Source organism: Mus caroli, chromosome 6 (assembly GCF_900094665.2).
Source record: "Mus caroli chromosome 6, CAROLI_EIJ_v1.1, whole genome shotgun sequence".
Classification (NCBI taxonomy): Eukaryota; Metazoa; Chordata; class Mammalia; order Rodentia; family Muridae; genus Mus; species Mus caroli.
Window position 1 is genome coordinate 115,084,802 of NC_034575.1, and position 8,510 is coordinate 115,093,311.

Genomic DNA, 8,510 nt, shown 5'->3' on the forward strand with positions numbered 1-8,510 from the left:
GGCAACATTAGGATTATCCAAAGCCACTGCTTCACACGCCCAAGTACACTAAGCTGATTTAACTTCTGTAGAAGAGAAGGTTACACATCTCAGAGAATGAAATTATGGANTGGGAATGCAGCTCAGTGGCCGAACATGTGCTGCCGTGCGTATGACCTTCTTGTGTCAGATCCCGCAAACACTCACACATGCAGATTAAATAAACAAATTACATAACTCTTTGATTGACCTCTGGTGTTCCGTGTGTTCAGAAAGTGAAAAAAAAAAAAAAAAGCAGGTGTAATATACCTTTGGTTATTGTGAAATTTAAGAAGCTAACGTGATATACCGGATGGTGCATGGTGTACAGAGGAACCTCCACCCGACTAGGAGTGGGAGTTAACCTTTTTGCAACTAAGCTGAGTTAACAGACAAAGCCATGAGGAGAGATGAATGAATGACAGCTGAGAGATATTAGCCAAATTCCACAGGGTTAAGTTATTATGAATCAGAGGTGTCAAGTCCACTCCCAAGGCTCCTAAGAGCAGCTTCTAGTCTTGCAGGAGTATCTAGTTAGGAGGACAAATGAGAAGCAGCTTAGAGGAAGGAGGAAAGAGGAAGTGGTTACTCCTTGCAGAGGATGAAATTGGTCCATAGGACCCCTTCTCTGTAATGGTGATTACTTTGTTTGTCAGGCTTGGGTCAGCTCAGGGGCATTTAAAAATCTGCAGATCTCCCTGGGTCTGCATTTCACAGAGGAAAGGGAAGATTAATTACAGGCACCTGCCAGTCTGCTCATCTGACTTAATGCAAGCAATGAGGGAAATTTCCATTCTCATTCCCAAAGACCACTCATTCTCCTGCCTCTGTAATGTTTGCACATCTCTCTGAAAAGGGGGCAAACAAGCCCTCATTTCTCCTAAGCAGTAGAAAAAAAAAACAGCCTTGACGAACCTTGAAATTTGTCCTAAGGATCTGAATGGTTACTTAAGAGATGTTTCAACAACGTACATCTTAGGTAAGCTTCCCCAGAAAGAGCCCTGTAAGTTGATGTACATGCAAGGCTGATTGGTTCCGGGGTTTTCGTTTGGTTGGTTTTGTTTTGATTTTGAGGATTGTTTGTGTTTGTTTTTTCAGATAGGGTCTCTCTATTGTGTAGCACTGGCTGTCCTAGAACTGGCTCTGTAGGCAAGGCTGGCACTGAACTCACAGAGATCTACCTGCCTCTACCTCAAAAATATTGGGATTAAAGCCAAGTGGCTAGGTCCTAGGGTTTTAATGGGATTTCAGAATGATTACTACCACCATGGGGAAGATGGGAGGCAGAACTAGCAAAGGGATGTAGTCACCTGCCATGCTGTTGTAATAGAAGCATGTGCTGAACTTCTGAAAAGGATGCAAAGTTACCCTGAAAGAGGCCAAGCATCCATCTTTTTTGTTTGTTTTGTTTTGTTTTGTTTTGTTTTGTTTTGAGACAGGGTTTCTCTGTGTAGTCCTGGCTGTCCTGGAACTCACTCTGTAGACCAGGCTGGCCTCGAACTCAGAAATCCACCTGCCTCTGCTTCCCAAGTGCTGGAATTAAAGGCATGCACCACCACTGCCCAGCTCCAAGTATCCATCTTTATATCCTGGACTGCTTGGATGCTGGCTGCNGCCAGAGATGGGTATGACCTCTTGACTCCTCTGCTATTCACTCCTGGAGAAGAACTCAAAGCCAGGCAGCGTTACAGCTTCAAGAATTCCTCAGTACAAACTGCTGTTCAGCTATTAGTCATGGTCTAAGCTCAAAAATCATGGGAAAATTTTGGTTTGTTGATTTCTAGAAAGCAATACTGGAAAACAGAGAGAGGCTGCCATCTAGGAGTAGAGATGAAGAAAAGGGTGGATAAGTTTTAATCAGCAATTTCATTGCAGTCGTGTGGGCAGAACAAGGGCTGGATGACCCTCAAGGGAGGACAGTTTGAGTAGTTGGTGGTGGAAAAATCAGTTCTCTGCAGACAGCAGGGAAATTTTTCTTGGATTCCACAAGTACAAATACTACCCATCTTGATTTAATTCCACAAGGGTCTAAAGCATTTGCAGTTTGTCAAGTCCTTGAAAGAAAAGCTGAGAAGACTTTCTGAGACCTTAACAAAACAAAACTCCCAAAACTTCCCCACCAGNGAGTCCCTCTGTGGCTAACTGCACATATGTGTATGTGAGTATATATGTATATATATGTATGTTTATATGTATATATCACTTAGAATTTGTTATATAGCTAAACCCTTTTTTACTTTGCTCCTTTTTCAGAAGGAAGGAGCTTAGTAGTGGAGCATATGGTAGCTTCTATCGGGCTCTAGATCCAATCCGCAGCACCAGCTATTAAATAATTAATTAGACAAAGCAACATGAAATAAAGTAAAATTAAGTATCTGATTTCTCCCTCGGGTTTTGATCTCCTGGAGTGGAGGCTCTCAAGACTTACTCTTTCTCACTTTCCCCACAGCTAGGAATGGTATTCAAACACTGACACTCAGGCCAACGCAGGCACCAACTAAAGTGGGCACAGGTCCACACTGGGAATCACAAATGAGTATCTCTTTGTTTGTATGGACAAGGNATCCAGGAAACAATTGTTAACATGAATTACATTAGTTTAGTAGTCCTGGAGTGGTCTTCCTTTCAGAAGTCAAATGATTCCAAAAACAAAATCATAATCACTTTTCCTCATTGATTGAGATTTTACAGGCATCTATAACTTTGAGAAGCTTTGCAAGAAATAAGACAATCGGTACCTTTATTATTTATATGGTAGCACTTGTCACATAGCAGATAAAATATAGGATACCCAGCTCAATATNAATTAAAAATAAAAAACAATCTTCAGTAGGAATGTAGTGCATGAAATACTTGCATTTTTTTGTAGTGCATTTTTCCTAGGCTGGCCAGGAATTTACTATGTCATCCTGGTTGGCCTCTAGTTTACAATTGTCCTGCCTCAGTCTACTAAGTATTGTCACTACCATGCTGGACTTAGAAAGGCAGTTTTAAAGGTCCTTCATGAGAATTAAATGTGCTATTATTAACCTTACTATTGTTCAATGATTTTCTTAAATTAATCATCAGAAACTCTTCTCAACTAGAATAACCTGGCTACAAACCAAGTCCCTGGCAAACAGCACACGTCCTGTCTTGTAATTAGCCTTCTGGGAGAAAGCGTGTTTTGAACTGCTGCCGGTAGCCCTGGGAGCNGTGCACAAAGCCGAAGTGAATTAATCTGGAAAAGATTTCCATGGCAAAGGCTGATTTTTACCTATGGCTTAAAGACTCTGAAACTGTGTAAAACGACAGGTTTGATCAGCTGACAAGCCTGCGAAGCCTATACCATCCCTACAGGTAGGACTCAGGCAGCAAGTGATGGACTGACTTGGTGCAATGGTATCAAACTTCATGTCGAGCTGGAGAAGGAGCTGAGAGGTTGAGAGCAATGATCTTCCAAAGAACCTAGGTTGATTCCCAGCGTCCATATGGCAGCTCATAATCAACTGTATCTGACACCCNCTTCTGGCCTTCATGACCAACAGGTATTCATGTGGTACACAGACATACACACAGGCAGGCAAAATACCCAAAGACAAATACTCTTTCTGCTTGTTTTTTGTTGTTGTTTGTATTTTTGTTTGTTTTACAAGATAGGGTTTTTCTTTCTTTTTTTTTAAAGAATTATTTATTTCATGTATGTGAGTACACTGTAGCTGTCTTCAGACACACTAGAAGAAGGCATCAGATCTCATTATGCATGGTTGTGAGCCCCCATTGGTTGCTGGGATTTGAACTCAGGACCTCTGGACGAGCAGTCAGTGTTCTTAACCACTGAACCATCTCTCCAGCCTGAGATAGGGTTTTTCTGTGTGGCTCTGGCTTTCCTGGAACTTACTCTGTAGACCAGTCTGGCCTTGAACGCAGAGATCTGCCTGCCTCTAACTCCCAAGCACTGGGATTAAAGGTGTGTACTACCACTGCTGGATCAAAATGGTTTTTGTTATTGTTGTTGTTGTTTTTAATTTTAAAGTTATCTCAGAAAAGGATAAAAAAAGATAGATGACTTAAATTTTAAAATATTTTTTGACACACAAAATAGTTGGCACCCAGCTAAAACCCATTATACAGATGCCTGTGACAAAGCCTTTGACTTCAGGACTAGTAAGAGAACTGTAAATGAAAGTGACGGTGAAATAGTGATTTTCACTCGTGGGAAAAATAGCCGTAGTCAGTGTGAGAATCGCTGAGGAGAAAGTGGAGTCTGTTGGTGGAAAAGCCAAGTGAGATCAACACTTGGTGTGCCAGCTCACTACACGCAAACTGAACCATTGGCCATGCCAATTTTAATTCTAAGAAGTCAGTTCAAAAGAAATACTTACCAAGTCCCCAGACTGCATACACATGGCATTACAGGAGACATGAATTTCTTGTTTGTNCTGGATCATCCTTGTAATATATCCTCAGAATGACAGACTCCGTGTTGAAAGGNCCCTTCTTTCATCTTACCNTCCAGCCTGGAGGTTACCCTCTGTGTTAGTGGCCTATGCTTCTACCTAAACATTTATTATTATTATTACTACTACGACTACTACTATTACATTTATTATTACATTAATTTATTCTGTGTGTAACCCTACGGTCCTCCCAGCACAGGCACGAGTGTGGTAGCAAGAGCTCCCCTATGTGAGGCTGGGGGAATGGAACTCAGGTCATCTGGCTTAGTAACTAATGACTTTACCCACTGAGCTAGCTAGTGAACCCCAAACATTTTTACTTTTTTTTTTTTTTTTTAAAAGGAGATCACAGGCTCACACAATACTCATTGCAACTTAGAGCAACTTTAATCATTAGCCAGATTTTACTAACATTAAACTGAAATCCATCTCTGTGTGACTTCTGCTCTTCAGCCCTTTGAAGCCACACAGAATACATCTAACCTAACTTTGGGTACCTGAAGAATGTCTCGTCCCAACACAAATTTTCTTATTGGTGCTGTGTCCCAATGTTTCTGGGTTTTGTTTTGTTTTGTTGGTTTTTANAGACAGGGTTTCTCTGTATAGCCCTGGCTGTCCTGGAACTCACTTTGTAGGCCAGGCTGGCCTTGAACTCAGAAATCTGCCTGCCTCTACCTCCCGAGTGCTGGGATTAAAAGCGTGTGTCACCACTGCCCAGCTGTGTCCTGAGTTTCTGAACTTTCATAGGATATGACTCCTTTCGTTCTCCAGGGGAAAACTTGCTGCATACTTTATCAGTAGCTTCCTTTTTAAAAAAAAAAAAAAAAATCTTCAGACAGCAATGAGTGTCACAAGATCCAACCTAAGATAAAGATCTAGAAGTTGTCAACAGCTGCTGAGGGAGGAGAACCAGTTGTATCTCATTTTTGTTTCATTCAGGGTTAAGATCTCAATCCTAAGTGTGGTCAGACCTAAACATGTGCAAATCAGGGTAACAGTAACTGAACTCAGTATATGTGTATAAGAAGTCACGAATTTGAGAGGGGGTAGTTAAAGGGACACAGGAGGAGCTGAGGGGGAGTCGAAATTATGCAAACATGGTGTACTCATGTAGGATGTTCTAAAAAAAAAAAAATGATAGCCAGAACAGAACACTATACTGTAGAACAGTGGTTCTTTAACTTTGGTTTTATTTGTTCCGTAGAGGAAAAGTCAAATATATCTTTGGGAGACAATGAAAAAAAAACAAAAACAAAAAACTGTGTACTTATTTCCTAAAAGAATATAGACACAAATCCAGATATAATAGTTCATAATTCCAGCACTGAGGAAGCTGAGGCAGGAAGACAGTGAGTTGAGCTCTCAGGATTTCAACCCAAGATATGATCCATACTGTGTATCAGACAGAGTGACTAGAGGGCCTTGCTATTTTCTNAGAACAGTGAGCTTCAGCAAGCCTGGGGGTGAGGATGCAGCTCAATAGATCAGTATGTCCTGAGAGTACACAAGGCTCTGAGACCCAGAGAACAGGGTGGGGTGGGAGGGGGGACAGCAAAGCCAAAGCAAGTCCCTTTTTACCAGTTAATATAAGAAGCCTGGGATCATTCCCCAGCCTTGGGTGGGTCTTGACCTGTGGGTCGTGACCACCGGAAAACACATTATTTCCAGTGGTCTTAGGAATGGAGATACCACTCAGTAGCAAAGTGACAGTTAATTAGTAGCAACAAAAATAATTTTTGTGGCCGGGCGTGGTGGCGCACGCCTTTAATCCCAGCACTCGGGAGGCAGAGGCAGGCAGATTTCTGAGTTGGAGGCCAGCCTGGTCTACAGAGTGAGTTCCAGGACAGCCAGGGCTATACAGAGAAACCCTGTCTTGAAAAAAAAAAAAAAAATTGTGGTTGGGGAGGTCACCATAACATAAGGAACTGTATTAAAGGGTCACTTTAATTAGGAAGGTTGAGGACCACTGGTCTAGATGGAGGTTCTTTCTGCACCTAAGAGGGTCTACTAATCAGCGTCAATCACTGGCTAGGTTACACTGGAGCAAATTATCTGTTTCTGGACTCCGATTACCCATCTGTTGTCCTACTCGAGTTTCCTCCCTTCCTCAGAAAAGACAGTGGGACCAGGTGTATGGTTGCATGGAGAGCGGTGGTAGCCCTTAAGAAGAAGCTGGCACACCTAGAATGGGCTGCAGTGTAGATCAGTGGCAGAGTACTTGCCTTGTACATATGAGAGCCTGGATTCTATACAGNATAAAAAGAAAAGAAATTAAAATCACATAAAANAGCCAGGTGTGAGATTTGGTGGCACACACCTTTCATCCTACCTCTTGGGAGACAGAGGAAGGTGGATCTCTAAGTTAAAGGCCAGCCTGGTCTACCTAATGAGTTCCTAGATAGCCAGAAGTACATACATAGACTGTTTCTCTCTGGTGGGCGTGGGGGGGGCATGGGGAGGTAAAAATCATAACAACTATGCAGTTTTGTACACCTAAATAAAAGTGTGACACACTCATAAAAAATATGGTAGGATGCACATTAAGGAGTATAGTTCAGTGGTGGTATAGCTCAGTGGTAGTATATTTCAGTGGTAGTATAGCTCAGTGGTAGTATATTTCAGTGGTAGTAGCTCAGTGGTGGTATGCTTGCCAAGCCCCACAGTGGTGGCACACACCTTTAATCCCAGCCCTTGGGAGGCAGAAGCAGGCAGATCTCTGAGTTTAAGGCCAACATGGTCTACAGAGAGAGTTCTAGGATAGCCAGGGCTACAATGAAATCCTGTCTTGGAAAAAAACCAACAGACAGACCAGAAATAAAAGGAAAGAAACAGAATAAAGTTGGTTAGGCAGTAAGAGAGGGGCTTTAAATTCCTCCTTGGCCAATTCTGAACTACCTTTTCAAGACCCTATGAACAAAGACAGTATGACAGACTATTTTCTCCTCAAGGCCTAACTCTTTTGCTTGGTCCTTTCTCATAGCTAATTTAATTCTTCAACCTGTCCTGGGTTGTTGGAGAAAAATAAGACTACAACATAAAGAATATCACTGTCTTAAAGCATGTATTCTACTAAGTGTGGAGATCCGTGCCTCTCATCCTAGCTCTCTGGAAGCAGAGACAGATGAGTCTTGAGTTTGAGGTGACCCTGGGCTACATATGAAGTTCTAGGAGAGCCTGGGCAAGTTAGCATGATTTTGCCAAATAGACAACAATAGAAAGGATGCAGCAGAATGATTGTTGTAGTGCAAGACCAGCCTGAGCTGCAAAGTTCCAGTCTAACCTGGTTACAGTGTAAGATCCTGTCTCAATAAACAAAACCAGGAAAAATAACAGACTGTACACTTTAATCTGCTGAGGCATATTGGCCACTGTAAAACTTGTATGTATTTCTCATTTGAGAGGAGGATCAAAACTAGGTCCTCATGTACGCGAAGCACGTGCCCTACCACTGAGCTATGCCCCAAACAGCTCATTATCATCCTAAGAGAGTAAATTCATCCTTTCTTCCAGATCTTCAATTGGTCCAACACAGAGACATTTGGAAAATGATACTATTGTTTCTATTGTTAAGGAATTTCCTAATTCACACAGAGTGAACCTGGCTGTGGAGATTAAGCACAATATATTCAGTAGAATCATTATCTTAAATTTCAAAGCACTAATACCAAACATTATGAATATATTAGTATTTAATATATTAATATATTAGAATTTACTTTAATCACATATGACTAAATAATATAAATAAACTCTTGGGAGACCACTAGGAAGAAAAAAGCCCATCATTTAATTTATTATGAAGAAGAGCATTGATCATAACTTTAATATCTGCCTCCAAATGATCATTGCTGAGAAGTTTATTGGACTAACTAGTCATTTCCTTTGTACTTTTTTTTTTTATCATAAAATGTATGAAGACTTTTCAGGATCTGTGTTTTGCATCTCTTGAGTGTGTAGACAAATGACTGGGCATAAGAGAGTCAGTCCTTTGCAGAGTATAATGGGTTTCAAAGAATTTTCTAGAATTTTATGTTATTTATTTATTTATTTTTT